The sequence below is a fragment of the Pagrus major genome, chromosome 24 (genome assembly GCF_040436345.1).
Source record: "Pagrus major chromosome 24, Pma_NU_1.0".
NCBI lineage: Eukaryota > Metazoa > Chordata > Actinopteri > Spariformes > Sparidae > Pagrus > Pagrus major.
In genome coordinates this window covers 2,780,268-2,798,650 of record NC_133238.1, presented here as the reverse complement: position 1 = coordinate 2,798,650, position 18,383 = coordinate 2,780,268, and the positions used below count along the sequence as shown (strand labels likewise).

At 39.1% G+C, this 18,383-nt stretch overlaps 2 long non-coding RNA genes across 3 annotated transcripts; both read left to right on the top strand.

The window, feature by feature from the left end:
- The first annotated feature begins 8,569 nt into the window (after window positions 1-8,569).
- On the top strand, window positions 8,570-12,097 carry LOC140992127 (uncharacterized). Its single transcript, XR_012178003.1, has 4 exons — window positions 8,570-8,591; window positions 8,724-8,783; window positions 8,979-9,104; window positions 11,924-12,097. It is a non-coding gene; the product is annotated as an uncharacterized lncRNA (long non-coding RNA).
- A 2,855-nt stretch (window positions 12,098-14,952) lies between these two features.
- Window positions 14,953-17,618, top strand: LOC141020440 (uncharacterized). 2 transcript variants are annotated; one of them, XR_012180845.1, is made up of 3 exons: window positions 14,953-15,134; window positions 16,832-16,945; window positions 17,287-17,618. It is a non-coding gene; the product is annotated as an uncharacterized lncRNA (long non-coding RNA). The 2 variants fall into 2 exon arrangements; XR_012180844.1 differs by lacking the exon at window positions 14,953-15,134 and having other exon boundaries at window positions 15,143-16,945.
- Window positions 17,619-18,383: the final 765 nt, after the last annotated feature.

The following is an 18,383-nucleotide window of genomic DNA, read 5'->3' as shown; positions in this document are numbered from 1 at the left end:
AGGCCCATCCTGAACACAGTCTGGTTATCATCTTTTATCTGTATAGGGAGTTTAATAGCAGTTGGACTTAGACGTCCCCAGTCTTTCTCTGTATATCTGTCCTGTGCTGTTGTCAGTCGGTCTGTGCTGTTTTCTATTTAGTGCCAAAAGACAAAAAAACCTGGCCTCCAGCTTTCACAAAAAGACACAGAGAGAAGAAGAAGAAAGAGAAGGGAGATGATGCATGTTGAAAAATAACTACAGATAATGAAGCAGTGCACTTACCAAACGTCCCCTCTATAATTATGAACCCAGACTAAAGAGAGGACATATGAAGAGAATGGAGGTGTGAATTTGCATCTCCATGAAAGTCTCAGGTTAACTTGCGAACGGTGAACTTGGTACCAGATGTTGACAATCTATGAAATGCTGTAATTAAAGTAAACCGTAGAATAGGAGCTATGATTCTTCTAGCAGTTAATTAAGTGTTAGAACCCAAACACAGCTGTGCATGTGGATTTAACGAGTGCTGGATCTGGACCTGGTTTAGGTTTCAGACTCTGTAATATACTGTGCTATATCCTGATAGTTTATGTATGATTCTTTATAGCTCTCTCCTTACTATTTGATTTTCATATTGTATAAATAATATTATCTCTGGAAGTCCAGACGTTTTCCCTGTCACAGCATTATTATTGACTAAACTCTTTGTCATTATAGAAACTGTGATTTTGTCATGTCTCATGGTAGCACATCAGAGTAGCTGTTTTTTTATGGTACGGGATTAAACAGCTGATACAACTCCAGACAGTGAAGTGTAATATCAGTGAAGTCCAACACAAGCAGATACAGACGCTGTTCACTGATCCACCCAGGGCCTTTATTTAACTCAGTTTCCCTCTTCTCGGTTAATGCCAACTCAACACTTCCTCCTTGTTTGCCTTTGACTTGATAAATTAAGTATAATGTTCATCAGTTTCAACATCAACAGTCATACTCACTGCTCAGTCATACAGTTTTAAAGGAACATTTCACCCTGAAATGAAAATTCTGTCATTATCTACTCACCCACATGCTGATGGAAAAGTCAGGTAGAGTTTCGTAGTCCACAAAACATTTCTGGAGATTTGCAGCATTTGCAGCATTTTCCTAAACAACTGAAGTAGCTGGGGCCGGGCTGGGTTGTTTTTTTGTTTGTTGTTTAGGAGAATGCTGCGTTTTGCTGTGAAGCTCCACAAATGATTTGTGTTATGAAACTTCACCCAACTTTCCCTCAGCATGGGGGTTAGTAGATAATGATTTGATTTTTAATTTTTACATTTTTTGGTTGAACTATTCCTTTAATTCACTAGTTAATTGCAGTCCTTCCACTTTTGCAGAGCGTCCAATGGGCTTTATAGTAGCAGGAACAGGATTATCATTGTTTCAGGACATAGTCTTTTTGAAGTACCCTAAACAGCCTGTATTGTTAACATTTCTATGTTTGGACAGTTGAAATATTGATCAGAAGTTATTTTTATTGAGAGGCTCTTCAAGGGGGCTCATGGTTGGGGTTCTGTTCTAGCCTTGGAGCTAGCCTTTGCTTTTCTTTCTGTTGACGTATGTTCTTTTGATAAGTTTTATGAATTTATTTTTATACTTTTTGCATAGTTTTTTCACACCCTTATCAAAACCAGCCTGATCTGCTTGTTTGCTTGGTGTAAACTACAAATACGACTGCTGGCCTCTGGGTGTTCTCCCTCCACTACTGTGCAGCTCCTATACAGAAAGCAACAACTCTTTTTATTTATTTAGATTCCTCCCACACATAGCTGAGAATATCCCTTAAACAAGTTACAAGTATGGATACTGTTGTGACATTAGTTTTATTTATGTCTTTAGTTGACTTATACCACTAATGGAGTTTGTCCAAGTTGTATTATTCTGATTTTCTGTCCTGTCTTTATGGTCTCGTAGTGATAATCCACAACAAGCTGTGCATTTATAGCAAAAAGATACAGGATTAGAATCAGGTCTTTTAATCTGCCACAGTTAGACTGATGGAGAAATCTGTCTCTGATCCTGCACAGAGGTGTGAACTTGACAAAATCAAAAAAATATGTGCAATTCAACTTTGACTCGTGACTCGTGAGCCCTCCTCCCTACACCCAAAGAATAAACATGATGTTATGAAATAGTGCCAGCCAGTCAACTCCTCATTTTCCTGCCAACAGATACATATTCTATCAGTCAGACAGCAGCCAATAATGTTGCCTAAAGAGGAGAGAAAGGTGTTATTGTGTTGTTTTTTTTGGCTTGGCTCGGATCTTGGATCACCCACGTTTTGACGAGGGTTTGTCTGGTCAAGGGTCACAGGCCAAAAAGGTTCTGAGCCTCTTAAGCTGACAGTAGTGATACTCAGGATAGCTTTCTGGGCTGCAAGTAGTCCAGTGTTAGTCGAAGGTTTTGTGTCACTGTTGTTAAATCTCCATGTAGACCCAGTGTAGCTACACTATCACTAACACACACTAATAGCATCCTGAACTCGGGTTAAAATTTTGGCAAAAAAGGTTTTGTGAATAGAATCAGCATATTTTTCAACTGTTCTTTTCATTATCTGTGCTCTCATTTTCTTTTCATGTGTTGATCTCTGTTAATTCCCAGGCCAAATAGTATTTCTGCTGTTGTCATTGTCTGTACTCTGTGGTTCATTTTCAAGCTTTATTTTGGTCGACATTAAGTTCCCAAAGCCTTAATTGAAAGAACTTTTTCAATTTTTTTTACATTTTTTTGCCACTTGTCTCCAAATTCAGCTCATCTAAAGCATTCTGTTCTGTGTAAAATTAAAATAACTATTTTGTGTTAAGCAGCTCAGTGTCTTTGGACCGATACTTGTTACCAGGTATTATTTGTATTTGTTTGGTAAAGACATCAGGCTAAAATATGCTATTGAATATTTTCCTTTTTTATTTTTTTTGTCAATGGCCAAATAACTATCAGTAGGTAAATATAAGTGGAGTAATGTTGCTATGATCCTTAACATGATGTGACTGAAAAGCACCAAAAGATCAGAGATTTAGTTCGACTGAAGCTGAAAGCAAAAAAAAAAAAAAACTCAAAAGTTTACCTGTTGTAACTCTGAGTCATGTCAATGCCCTGGTAATTGACATGCTATTGGTATATATATGGGTGTGTGTAAGTGTGTGCTTGTGTGTAAATGCTAACTTGGCTGGACCCAGTACATTTAAAGAGACCGAATATATCTAAATGTTGGGTTTTAAATATTGAGTTGAAAAAAATTAAAAACTAGGGCTAATGTCATTTGAGGTGTGTGTGCGTGCGTGCGCGTGTGTATAATTGTTGTCAGGTGAAAACATAGTAATTCCAATTTTAGTGAATTTTATTATTTGATGTAAAAGGAAAAAACATTTCTTTAGATTGACAAAGTTGTACAACCATTATGTCAAAACACATTCAAAATCTCATTGAAAAAACATCAAAAATAATAAGAATCCAAGGCAGTTCTTCTTCTTTCTGTCTTGGAGATGCAAATTTTTCATTTGACAGCAGCAATTTGTATGTGTGTGTGTGTGTGTGTGTGTGAGTGTGTGTGCGTCTGTGCATGCTCGTGCCTTATGTGTTTTCTCCAAGTGATCATGTGATTAGCCATCAAAGTGCCAGTGTGCCCGTTCTGCCATAGATTAAAACGATGCGAGGTGCGTTCAACAAAGCTTTGACGGCATGTTAACAGGCTGAAAATGTGTTGAACAGAAAACACAAAGGGGACAATGGAGCTACTCCCACTTGTTGAACACAGCTCAGCTGTAATGGATGATCACAGTTTTGAGAAATGTTACCTCATAATCATCATTACAAAAGAGGATTAAAGCTTTGTTAAAATATGAGTTCTGTATTTAATTATTCTTTGAGTAAAATCACAAAGATTAAAATTTGAAATTAAATACAAGATTCAAATGAGGATTAAAGTCAGAATTTTTATTTAAATCCTTGATTTTTTTCTAAAAATGGTATATCCTATCTTTAGTCTCAGGATTCTCGGATTGAACTGAGAAGTTTTTCAAATACAGCATGTCCACATATTCTTCTTTCACTACATTATAATTTCTGGAGACCCAGAGAAATCTCAGTCACTTTAATAATCACCAAATAATTTGTAATTAGCAGATATATAGATTATAAAAATGTTCCAACCAAATTCTCTCTCCACTACAAAATCTGACTCAGTATCCGCTGTGTTAAATGTATCTGTAATTTCAACCAAGTACAGTTTATGATTATTATAATTTTTATAACAATGTTTTTCCTCAACTCTGCTGATCATTACAGCCCCTTCTAATCTATGGATTTTAGTACTGTAACTGTTGTCATGGTGACAGTGAACAATATTTCTCTGTGGGAGAAATGATTTGGTTTCCATGCTGATTTATTGATACTTAGTGATCTTATTTTCTTAACTCTTTTTTCATCTTTTAATTATAATATGTTGTGGATCTTGGTCTTATATATGTATGATGTAATGGTAATATACTGTAATATCAATGTGTGCAAACAATAAACAAATAGTGAATGAAAGCTTGGGTTTTACTTACTGTTAACATGATGTGTGTTCAAAGTCCTGCTATATTTTTATGGGCTAGTTACATGCATGGATTTCATAGGACACACACACACAAACACACACAAGCATCCTCATCATCAGGGCACTCTCTCGACATAAGTTATTCTTAAATCTTACAATGAAGATAAACAGAGCAAACCTGTGCTTTTAAGTGCAGTTTGCATTGTATTATCAAGAACATGGGAATCTCCTCAGATGCAACATATCACATACAGTGATGATAAATCAATACAGGAAGTAATCGGCAAAACAAAACAATGTACTGCAGCTGCCCTTACAAAGTACGTACTGTAGTGATGAGTATATGTTATTGTTCTGCGTCATATTGTAGGTCTAAAAGGTTGTATTGCCAAAGGCACCATTGATGAGCATGACTTAACTGACCCAAATCAAACATCCATGATACTTTGTGTCCAACAGTGGTATGACCATATTCAAAAACATGAAGAGATGTCTCTCTGTTATCAAGTGCTGTATGTGTGAAAGTGTCTCTATGTGTAATGAATAAATAGTTAATGTTGGACGACTGTAAATTTCTGACTCATTTGATACTCTGCATATCTGTCTATGAACCTGATCACTGCTTCAGATCCTCTAGCAGCCCCTTTAGCTTCATTTTAACCTCACTGAAGTATAAACTTCCAGGCTGGTAGGCATACAATCAATCAGACCCTTTTCTGACTGGCATTCATTTACTTTAATCCTTCTCTTATGAGTCTTAATGTTTCTCTTTACAATTATACTTCATACAGAATTTTAAATCAATTCATTCCTTCTGAAAAACTGTGTTTGTTTCCTCCTTCATATGAATGATAATGTTTAAACTGAACTCACTGCCTCCTGTTCTCTATTAACTGCCCTCTCTCCTCTTGTGCTGCAGTCTGGAGAATCCTTTGTAAGTGTGTACAGTAAATTTGCACTGTAAATTTTTCAGTCCCAATATTAAAGGAGCACTATATAGTTTTGGAGAGGAAGTTTTAATCAGAAGAGAAAGATCTTCACTGACTGATTTTTTATGCCTAAACAAACTAAATTAACAAATTGTCTTTCTTTTCATATACTTTGTTTATATTTGGCGGACCACCAGCTCACCAAAATGAATAAGACTCCTGTTACATCATCTTTTCACTAGTTTGACACATTTCTGCTTCGTTTTTATATGTTTGTGTTTATAGGCATAGTTACATTTAATTTTCAAGTGATATTACGAGGACAGATTATGTATACATGTCAGTTTTGTTTGCAGTCACACAACAAAAAAAACAAAACATTAATAATCTCATCCATGCCACTCTATATGTGTGGTAGTGTAACACCCACATATTACATTGATGGTTCACATTTGTTATTCATTCAGACTCAAGTGTTGCCAGTACAGAGGCTTTTAGATCTCACTGAGGCTCAGGCCCTCCTGATCACTCTCTGGTCAGTAATTCACCCTCGACCCAACATTTTCCTTTTACTGAAAATTTGCCTGAGCAAAATATTGAAGAAGAACCAACCAGAGAAAATAATGCATCTTAATAAATCCATACCTATGGCTTCAGAATCTTGCTAACACTTGCTGACTCGGCTGTGTGAGAAGCATCAGATGTTTGGATTAATGTTCAGACTGTATTCTGATAATCTGCTTCTTATCTTTTTACCTTAATCTCCAAAGCAACTGTACAGAAATATTCCGGATTGTCGGGTAATATTTAATGAGTAATCTGTGTACCTGCTGAACTGTAGTGCACCTGTTACATTCACAGCCTTGGTGGGAGCAGCTGACTCAGCAGGCTGCTGCGTCCCCGTTTGACACAGTACTGCTGATGTGTGGTGAGATGACAACTCAGAGCTCATTAACACAACACAAGTTCACTTAACACAAGTATAATGATATCCTAAAGTTTTATGACGTGTTGTACAGGATAGGCCAAGAAATGTAAAATTCTCTGCACAGAATAATATCAGAAATTCATTTAATGGATCCAATCAGCAATGTTGACCAAACAACGCATTTAGGTCATATTCAAAATACAGACACAAAACAATCAACAGTGCTACGAATAAGGTAATTCAACTTTAGTTAACAGTTATTTCACTGTTAACAAACAATAAGATGCTTAATCAACCATTTATTGAGCAAGTGTTTATTGTAAAGTTGCAACTGCTATTTATAATGCTTATAATACAACAGATTGCCAGTGACTCCCAAAACAGCATGACGGTTGCAGCATACCAGCAACTAGCAGATTGTACGGTTGCAGTTTGGTTAAGTTTCGGTACTAAAACTACTTGGTTAGGTATAAGAAAACATCATGGTTTGTCTTATAATAACTACATTGTGTTTGTTTGACCCGACCATCCATCCCTGACCTCCTCGCTAAGCGGACTTTGCCGCTCTTTATACTACCTCAGCTGACCTCCTCTTTTGCTACCATAGTATGGCCACTAGAGGTTGCCATCTAACAAGAAACAAATATTGGTCGTAATACGTTGCTCTCACAGTTGATCTATGTGGTCGTTTTTGATGAGGAAAGGCTGGATCTTTATAAACCTTTACAATTGCTTGATAAGTGGTTTACAGAGCATTTGTGTCAGTGGGATGAATTGTGCAGCTACAATAATGTGAGAATTTGCTGAGAATAAGAAAAGACTCCTGACACACTCAGTTTTCTAATCTAAATGTCAAGTTGCTTTAAACAACACGGTGCCAGCTGGAGAAACTGGCAGGGTGTTTACAACACATTTATCTGCAGTATTACCTGTTCACCATCTTGTTTAACAGCAATCAACATTAGATGGGCTCATCATTAGACATCTGCTATGTTCATTATACATTCTCCATGACGGTTTGGAAGTTCTTGAACATGTAATAACTCACCCACCTACAATGCTGTACTGAGTTCTCTCCCCAGACAGCCTAACAACCATTCACACCTGGGCTCACCTAGCCCTAGCAACCCACGTGAAGGCCTGTTGAGTGGCCCTAACGACTCTGAAACTCAGAACTCACACGTGTCCTTAACGACTCTGTAAGGACACTCCCACACAGAGTTTAAAAGCCTGCAACTCCCCTCCAGTTAGTTAGAACTGAAGAAGCCTCTTGGATGAGAGCTGAAACGTCTTCAAGGAACTGAAGTCCAGTTGCCTACGATACAGCACTTAGAATTACCATGACTTGGATGACTGAGAACCTTCATCAACATTTTACAGGTGCATCAATTACCCTCAATGCTAATTAGCAAGACCACAATGTAAAAACTACTGAAAAGATTTCCACGCTACTTGGATGGAGGATGGGTCTTAGCCTAGAATAGATCTGATTAACTTCCGGTGTGGATCCTGAAAAAGGGATGGATCCAGAACCTTTTTCTCACTTTCTTTGACCGATCAGATGTTTTCCAGACATTTATAGGTGGAATAGTGAATTGATCTTGATGAAAAAATTCAGGCATAGGTGGCTGGGATCTATCAGTGTGTAATTTGACGCAGATCCAAAAAAAAAAAAAAAAAAAAAGATCAAGCGGATTTAGATATCTTTTATTTTATATTGGATAAGGTTTGATTGAAATAAAGGCGACTGTTAGGCCTTGGTGGAGGTATGCGCTCTACTGAGTACTGCTGGGTACTGAATACTGCAGCAATAAAGCTGTAAGAAAGTGATGGCTGACTCTATACAGAACAACAGGACTAGGACTCAAAACTTTACTGTCAAGACCATAATGTACAAGATAGTCGTCTTCATTATGCAGTAGCTATATTAAACATTGTTATACTGATAACTGAAGTTTTATTTAATAAATCTATGAAACTTCTACCTTTTTGCTTCAGTTTAATTTTCTTTCACAAAGCTCCATTTTGGAAGAAAAAAATTCTTGAAACGTTTCCAGCAATATGGATACTTTCCCACAGCAGTGAGCTTTATCAGTGATATGCCGGTCTGATGAATGGTATAAAAGGAGAGAGGAGGCAGAGGAGAGGTACACAGCAACCTGCACAGGTTCAGAAGGTATGTTGTTGACCATGACTTTAATACATAAAATCATATTTTTTATAAAATATTCACAAAAATGACTATGGAAACTATCTATAGAAGGTCTCAACTTCATTCAGCTAACTATTTGATTCATTTCCTCTGCAGACAAACACAAAATGAAGGTCCTTGCATTCGCTCTCCTGCTCCTGGTGGCAGTCACCTATGGTAAATGATGTTTTTTGAAGTATGTATTCTGTATTCTTGTGTAATCCTGGTGCGTTGATGAGTTTGTCAAGAAACGATGACCTTAAGTATCTGATTTTCATCTTTACATATTTGAACTTTTATGTTTCACAGTTTGAATTTGGTCTCCACTCTACAGCCTGTTTCTGAAGCCCTGTGTGTCTTCATGTGTTGTAGGTGAGGCCCTGCAGTGTAACAACTGTGTCCGTGAGGCTCCTGACTCTGGAAACTGTGCGGAGACTGTGGAAGCCTGTCCTCCAGAGATGGATGCCTGCGCCAAAATTACCTACCCTGCCCCTCATGGTGAGTGCTGTGAATTTGTCAGTTAGGTTAGGAGCCGCTCCCTGTCATTCAGGAACTAGTCATGTTAAAGACAAACCAAAAGAAAGTCTATAGTGATGCAACAAAAGTAGAAATGAGCAGTCCATGTTCAGTCATGTTTGGCCTGGATTCATTCTAAGAAGACAGTTTGACAGTTAATTAGACAAAGTTTTGCCTGAATATTTTATAAATAGATTTTCAAGTGTCATTATTAGTCTGTACTAGCAGAGAGTTCCCTGAAGTCTCTCCACTTTTGCACTGGAGGGTTAGTTTCTCTGAAATGTTAGAACAGGAACAGGAACAGAATCAGAATCAGAATCAGAATCAGCTTTATTGGCCAAGTATGTGAAACACAAACAAGGAATTTGACTTGGTTTTTTCTTCGCACACAATGTACATAGACATAGACATGAACATAAACAAACATAACAACATTCAACTAGAAGGAACAAGAACAACAAAGAACAGTGAGTTAAAAGGTGTTCAGAAGTCCGGACTATTATAAATATATAAATATATATTTAAGTATATTTATATTATATTATTTACAGTGTGGATATATGTTGTTCAATTATGTACAGGTAGAAATATATATATATATATATATATATATATATATATATATATATATATATATATATATATATATATATATATATACATATAAAGTGCAATTTGGTCTGTGAATGTAAAGACTATGAGTGGATGGTTTTTGGAGTCAGGGGGGTCACTGACACTGGGTGACTGATCAAGTGTTCATCAGTGCGACGGCCTGGGGGAAGAAACTGTTCTTATGTCTGGCTGTTTTGGCGAACAGTGTTCTGTAGCGCCTGCCAGAGGGGAGAAGTTCGAACAGATTGTGTCCAGGGTGTGATGGGTCTGCAGAGATGTTTCCTGCCCGTTTCCTGACTCTGGATGAGTATAGGGCCTGGATGGTGGGCAGTTTAGCACCAATGATTTTTTCTGCAGACCTTATTGTCCGTGTCAGTCTTTTCCTGTCCTGTTTGGTGGCTGATCCAAACCAGACGGTGATGGAGGTGCAGAGAACAGACTGAACTATTGCTGTGTAGAACTGTATCAGCAGCTCCTGGGGCAGGTTGAACTTCCTGAGCTGACGCAGGAAGTACATCCTCTGCTGGGCCTTTTTGATTATGGAGTCTATGTGGAGAGACCACTTTAGGTCCTGGGAGATGGAAGATCCCAGAAACCTGAAGGTTTCCACAGCAGACACGGAGTTATTTAAAATGGTGATGGGGGACAGTATAGGGGGGCTACTCCTGAAGTCCACTGTCATCTCCACAGTTTTGAGCGTGTTCAGCTCCAAATTGTTCTGACCACACCAGAGGGCCAGCTGTTCCACCTCCCGTCTGTAAGCAGACTCGTCACCGTCACGGATGAGGCCGATGACCGTTGTGTCGTCTGCAAACTTCAGGAGTTTGACAGATGGGTCTCTCGAGGTGCAGTCGTTGGTATACAGGGAGAAGAGCAGTGGGGAGAGCACACATCCCTGGGGGGCGCCTGTGCTGATTGACCGGGTGCTGGATGTGATTTTCCCCAACCTCACCTGCTGCCTCCTGTCTGTCAGGAAGTTTGTGATCCACTGACAGGTGGAGGCTGGGACGGTGAGCTGGGTGAGTTTGGAGTGGAGGATGTCTGGGATGATGGTGTTGAACGCCGAGCTGAAGTCCACAAACAGGATCCTAGCATATGTCCCTGGGGAGTCAAGGTGTTGCAGGATGTAGTGCAGTGCCATGTTGATTGCATCATCCACTGACCTGTTTGCCCGGTATGCGAACTGCAGGGGGTCCAGCAGGGGGCCTGTGATGTCCTTCAGGTGGCTCAACACCAGTCTCTCAAAGGACTTCATGACCACAGACGTCAGGGCTACGGGCCTGTAGTCATTTAGTCCAGAAATTGCAGGTTTCTTGGGGACCGGGATTATTGTGGAGCTTTTGAAGCAGGAGGGGACTTCACACAGCTCCAGTGATCTGTTGAAGATCTGGGTGAAGATGGGGGCCAGCTGGTCAGCACAGACCTTCAGACAGGGTGTGAATGTTGGCTTCTCAAACCTGCAGTAGAAGACATTCAGGTCGTCAGCCAGTTCCCGGTTCACTGCAATGTGGGGGGATGGTCTCCTGTAGTTGGTGATCTCCTGTAGACCTCTCCACACTGACGCAGGCTTGTTAGCTGAGAAACTGTTCTTCAGCTTCTCAGTGTAACACCTCTTTGCCACTTTGATCTCCTTTGTCAGCGTGTTCCTGGTCGTGTTGTACAGGACTCTGTCCCCACTTCTGTAGGCCTCCTCCTTGGCCTGACGAAGCATCCTGAGTTTTTCAGTGAACCAAGGTTTATTGTTGCTGTATGTGCAAAAGGTTTTGGTCGGCACACACATGTCCTCACAAAAGCTGGTGTAGGATGTCACAGTGTCAGTGAGTTCGTCCAGATCTGTGGCAGCAGCCTCAAAAACACTCCAATCTGTGCAGTCAAAGCAGGCCTGTAGCTCCAGCTTTGACTCTGTGGTCCATCTCTTCACAGTCTTCACTACAGGCTTGGCAGATTTGAATTTCTGCCTGTAATTTGGGAGAAGATGAACCATGCAGTGATCAGAGAGCCCCAAAGCTGCACGGGGGACAGAGCGATACGCGTCCTTTAAAACAGTGTAGACAGAACAGAACTTTAAAACGGTATCACATGGTCATGCTGCTAAATGCTAATAAAATAATAACCTTGATGTCATAAACACCATTTACTAGCAGGACATAATGCAATTTGTAATACATATTCTATATCTATCTCCACAGAGAACACTTTCCACAAGTCCTGCTTCAAGATGACAGAGTGTCTGAAGCTGGCGTTCACTCAGGGACTGAAGGTCAGCTGCTGCAACTGGGATGGCTGCAACCAATAAGCTCCACCTGACTATAAGATACTTTATGTCACCCAAATAAAAGCACAATAAAAAACTTGGAAGAGTCTTTGTTCAGCTATATATTTCTGACAAAAATGAAATAAAATAAATTAACTTCATATAGTACCAGAGATAAAAGAAAGACGATTCATTGAGCCTGGTACACTCTAGCATTTCTCTCCATATCTCTCCATATGCATTAAAAAAAGAAAGAATCTGATGACATTTTCAGGCCTTCATCAAATCAACAGCCATTGATCTTACAGAAGGCCTGTCATCAGAAATGCATACGCAGGCAGAGTGTGCAGGCGGTACCTTCTTTTCATTCAAGTGATTTCCTGATTGCCTTGCACTTAAAGGGATGTGCACATAATAGCCTCTCTTTCCAGGCAGTGTGCAACACTTTTTTTTCTATTGGTGTGCATTAGTTTTCTATTATCAAAGCTAAATTGAGAACAACATACAGTGTATTTTAAACAGTCGCACTTTTTTTTTGGGAGAGTACTCCATCAGTCTGTTTTAGAACTTATGCATACATGTCCCATGATTTTATGATGATGTCCCATGAAGTTCAAATGGGAGCCACTATTTGTTATGTGCCATTTGAGCAAATGTTTCGAAAGCAAGGACGGTAGTTGCAAAGGTGCAAACTGAGCAGTCTATCACAGCTGTAATGCCAGTAGAAACTCAGCAACACTCATGTTATCGTTAAGCAGAGATTACACAAAAACATGATGAAACAAAACCATGTCACCTAACTTAGCTGAGGTAAAAATGGGGTATTTGTTTGATACTCAGCAATCAAACTGAGATATACAGTTGTTGTGGCCATACTATAAAATATTCTGTATCAGCCTGACAATCCAGACTGCACTAGGAAAGAGTTTCATTTTCTAAGTAGACATTTGCTTATCTCTGGTGCAAACCCTAGTAGTAGCACTTACCCAGGAAAGCTGTAGCAGAGGTGGCTGTGGTTAAATGGGATTTCAATTGTCTGGTCCTCAACAATCAGACTGAGATGTTGTTGCAGTAACCAGTCTATATATTGTTCTGGCAGGCAGGCAGGAGACTGAGGAAAGCTATGTGGTCAAACAAGCTGAAACAGGCAGGCTATGGGACATCTGGAGCTGGAGGAAGAGGAGTGAGGTAGTAAAAGAAAGGAGGATCAGTAGCAGCCATGAAAATATATGTTTTCAACTAAAAAGTTTATTTTCTGTAGAAAATAAATGAAATTGATGAGAGCAGTCAGTTATTGCCCACTAAGCTATAAAGGTGGAAGCAGCAGGAGTATGACTGTGGAAACTGTTCATCCCAGAAAAATGAACGCTCAAAACAACCTATGTTACATTTACCTGACAAGCCGACCTTTGTGGTCATGTGAGTAATGACTGTTCCTAGATGATCCGGGATTATCATCATTAATGTTGCTCCAGGACTACATTTGAATTTATGAAAGAGCGACATAGTCCACATTAAGAGTAAGCTGTTGTGGCTCAATGGGTTAAGAACAGGACTGTTGCCCAAGAAACTCAGGTTTGTATCCCATTTAGAGCTTTTATTATACTGTTGACTTATTTATTTATTTTGTATTAAGTTCCCTTATTATCTCTCTTTTTTTAAATCAACTTTCTGTCACAGTTTGGTTAGGTTTAGGAAACAAAAATACTTGGTTATAGGGTTCACACAGGACTATTATTTCCAGGAGACCTCATGTGGAGACCTCTTTGTGTTTCATTCACATGATCACCAGTCCAGTTCTAATTACTGAACTTCCTGTATCATGCTCAGACTTCTTCTTCTTCTTCTTCTTCTTCTTCTTCTCCTCCTCCTCCTCAGACAGGGCACAGTTAAGTGCACTGCTGCCTCAAAATGGTGTAGTTACATCATTGCTTTCTTTGTAGTTGCTTTCTTGTTTCAGGTGATTGTTTTAGGTAAGCGTCACTCAAAAACAGAGTAAATTGTTTTCTTCACCCTGCAATCAAGGCCTTTAGGCCTAACTTCATAAAAACTAGTAGAAAGTACCTATTGTTGGTAAACGCATAAAGAGCTGTTGGCTCCAGCTGTGTCAGCAGTTTAGAAAATCAAAATATATATGATCTGTTACCGTATGTTGCACAGAGAAATACAAATTATAAAAACTCCAGAAGAATATCGTTAACAAATTTCTTCAAAGATGAGAGGAGTTTGGAAAATCCAACACTTACAGTTTACTTACAACATATGATTTAGTGGTAGAGTTGTTTATAATCTCAGGTAAAATTGTGTTTTTTTATGTGTCATTTGTAGCCTAATATTAGGTCTGATCTTGGGTGTCAGTGTTTCTATCATTCATTAAAGTCTTCTGAAAGTGATCATAATGAAATCACTTTCCACTGTCGTTGTTGTGATAGTTGTGGTGTGGACTCGTTCTTGGTATGTATGATAAGCATGAGTAACATGACATTGTCAGGGACAGAGTTATTTAGAGTGCATGGAAAACGATAACGTGTTTGTTTATTCATTCTCCAGTAATGTCGAGTAACAAACCTGTAAGCAACTTTACCGTAGACACTGCTCGACTCCACACCACCCTGCTCTGCTCTGCTCAGCTGTGATGCAGACTCTTACAAAGCTGATCATAAGTCCATTTTATAAATGAGGCCCCAGTGCTTTATAGTCATGTCTTGCCAATAAACAGTAAGTTGTAATCTGTGTGGAGAGATCAGCTAATATTTCACTGTTGCCAAAATAAACAGGATTAACAAGAATTTTGCTGCTGGACATTGTGCTGTTTTAACAGTGCAGGGGTCTCATTTATCAAACAGACTCAATTATGATCTGAAAGTGATGTGGGGTTGTATGAGGTACTTATCAGTGTATTACCTGCAGTAGATGACTGTCAGCTCTCCCCCTGTGTCGGGCCCCAATATAGTAAAATTACAGTACAGACAATACAAATACGTATCTGGCGGGATGTCAAGCAACATGGACCTGACCCTCTGGAAGAGGACAGAGCACACAAACACACAAGAGGCCAAGTCTGGGGACACCAAACAAACCAGCATATAAAGGGAGAGTGAGACAACAGGACGAAGCTCTAGACCCAAAACATCTGGAACCGACAGGTAAGAGAACGAGAGAGGTCCGGGGATTGGTCCAGCACAGAGAAGCCTGAGTGAAAAGAGAGAACAAAGAGATATAACTATTAGAGAGCAGCAGTGGCTTTCAGAACATTTACAGTGTTCTCTGCAGCAGAACCTTATTTAAGATTTTACTCATCACAATTCAGTTTAGGCTAATGTCAGTAGCATCAGGCCAATTGTAGAGATCACAGGATTTAATGATCCAGAATATGTTGAAAGTAAGTAAAAGAATTTGAACTTTAGTGGCGGATTTCGGACCAAATGCACTGCATGCCACAGAAAGTTAGCATGAGCAAATTAGCTAATTGATTGGTGAATGTAGTACAACTCTATTTATACATTTTTCCAATTAAAAAGTCAGATGACATTATTCAGCTTTTTTCATTGCATGCTAGCTGACACACCTGGCGGTTTAACCTTCTCTCTTATTTGTCGCGATGCATCATGGGTCCTGTTTTCCTGTCAATAATGCTCCATGCATATTAAAAACAGAGATAAAATCAAAAATCAAGAAAAGTTCCTGGCAGCTTCCTCTACTGAATATTCCTCCACATACCAGTTCTTCAAAACTCTGTTGATTTGAAATCAAATCTAACTAACTGGAGGGGAGTTGCAGGCTTTTAAACTCTGTGTGGGAGTGTCCTTAAAGGAATAGTTCACTCTAGAACCAAATTCAGTCATTATCGACTCACCCTCATGCTGACGAGAAGTCCGGTGTAGTTTCTTATTCCTCAAAGTGCAGCTGGAGACCCACAGGGGTACCCTCCTGCAGCAATAATCCATATAACGGGCGTTAATGGCGTCCGAGACGAAAAGGTCCATAAAACTTCACAAAAACTTTGTAATATTATTATTATTATTATTATTCTTATTATTATATTATTATTGGGATATGGGTGCATACATGCATGTGCATGGTCAAAGTCAAATGATATGTGTCGCATTATTTTTAGGGACCAAACATATTCCTGAAACACAAAATAAAAATTCAGAATAAACAATCAAGTGGAACACTAAATTATCCCTAACTAATTTTGAGAATGTAATTCAGATGTGGGGTGCTTACTATTGTATTTAATGTTGTAGAACACAATGTGAAAATCTTTAAGCTTTTGTTAACCACATTATTTCAGGTATTTAACCAAAAAGCCATTAGAAAAAACCCATTAACTTCGAGACAGGGAACCAGAAGTGCAAAAAAGCTTACTAATTTCCAGGTTTTAGGACTCATTCCTGTGGATCTCTATAGTTAAGGTTCAGTTCATTTAGGCAGCTAAACTGATTAAGAATATGTAAAGATACTGATTGTGGTTAAAAGAAACCAACATTGACTGTTGGTAGGAGACAGGAAGTGAACAGTGTTAAAGTTTTCCCACCCATCCGTCCTCACCAGCCGCCTCCCTGGGAGGTTTTGTGGCTCTGTAACAATACCACACTACTTTCACCTTTGCTTTTGACAACAGTTATCCGTCCCAAACCCACAAAAGAACGTATGTCGGGAAAATGTTAACATCGGTCATCCAAAGTGTTGATGACCAATGTCAGTAACAGTCAGTAACATTCACAATCAAAAAATGTGTTTAAAATTTGGCCCTTTGTTTTCCAGAATGGTAAATGAATTACTGCTGAACAGTTGTATCAATATGTATATATACATACAGTGTATATTTGTTTCTCAGCAGAGGCACTAAATTGCTTCCGCCTCAACTGTGTCAGAGGCGGGTGCGTCTCCACAGTGGAAACCTGCTGGAGGAACGGTGATGTCTGTGCCACTATCATCTGTCCAACTCCCAGTATGTGACAAAGCTTTTTTGCAATGATCTCCGTACAGAATTTAAAACTGGTAGCTGGAGAGGTGCCACTGGGCACTGCTGAGGTGCCATTGAGCAAGGCACCCTAAATGCTGGGGCTGCTGACTGTGTGGCAGCCCCCACGCTCTGTTACACATCCATACTTTTATGCATGTGTGAAGTAAATAAAGTATGCCTTCTTCTCTTCTCTTTTTCTTACATAAAATGAAATTAAGTAGGCTAATTGAATACATTTGTGATAATTTTGTAGTGTCATGTAGTGCAACATGTGTGCCAAGTGTTTTAAAAAAAAAAAAAAATTCATATTCTTCTGTTCACTGCAGCAAACTTATACGTCAAGAGGTGCATGATGAGATCAGAAGAACCTCGCTATCGCGTTCTTGGCTGTTCGGTGTGGACATGCAACCACAGAGACTGGTGCAATGTTGGATGGTGATTGATTTTCATGCCTGGCCTTTCATTTTGATAAAAAAAAATAAAAAATTACACAAAGAGATGATAATTGTTACCGTATTTTTAAACATGTTACCCAGTTAGAGTGCTTAGTACAGTGAGCACTAAAATAGCTGCTTTTGACAGATGAAGCAATGTGCACAATGCCGCTCTGTATTACTGTGAAATTAGCTGCAAAATAAACAAACAACGAAAAAAATCATGTCAAAGACAATTCAGACCATTTGTGGAGACACTGTCCAAATTTTATTTGAATGGCATCACAGTTTGGTAGTCTGCAACTTGTATTTACATCGTTACCATGCAGTGGTGTGGTTTACTTACCAAAAAGTACCAATGATGTAATGTAATGTAAATATACTGCATACAAGTAAGGTCCTGCATTCAAATGTATAGGATAATTGGGGCAGGAAAGAAGAGAAAAAAAAAATTCTGCACATTTTTTTCTTTATCAAATAGGCTCTGCTTTTTTGTTAGGAGTCGCAAGCCAGAAAGGTTGATAATCACTAGTTTAATCTATAAAATGCATAGTAGTCTGTCGATGATTAGCTTACCATATGTTTTCTTAATCTAAAGAGTCCCTGCTATCTATATCTAATCAATGTAGTGGAGTACAAAGTGCAGTATTTCCCCTGAAATACAGTGAGGTCTAAAGCAGTAAGAACAGTACTTGAGTGAATGTATTTAGCTCCTTTATTCTATTCATTTTGTTTTGCCATATAACATAAGCAGATACAGACATCTAATTGTCGGCCGGTCAGTGACAGGGTCTATGCAGAGCCGGCACAGATCCCCACTGTGTTCCTGCTGGGTCCTCGGCTGACATGAGATTCCCCCTCGATTGATGTAGTGAACACGTTCGTGTTCCTGTGATGGCTCATCTCGTATCCATACTGCAGCAGTGAAATGATAGACACATCAATGGAGAGGTTTGCATTTCTCATCAAGAAGGTTGTACTGTGATAAG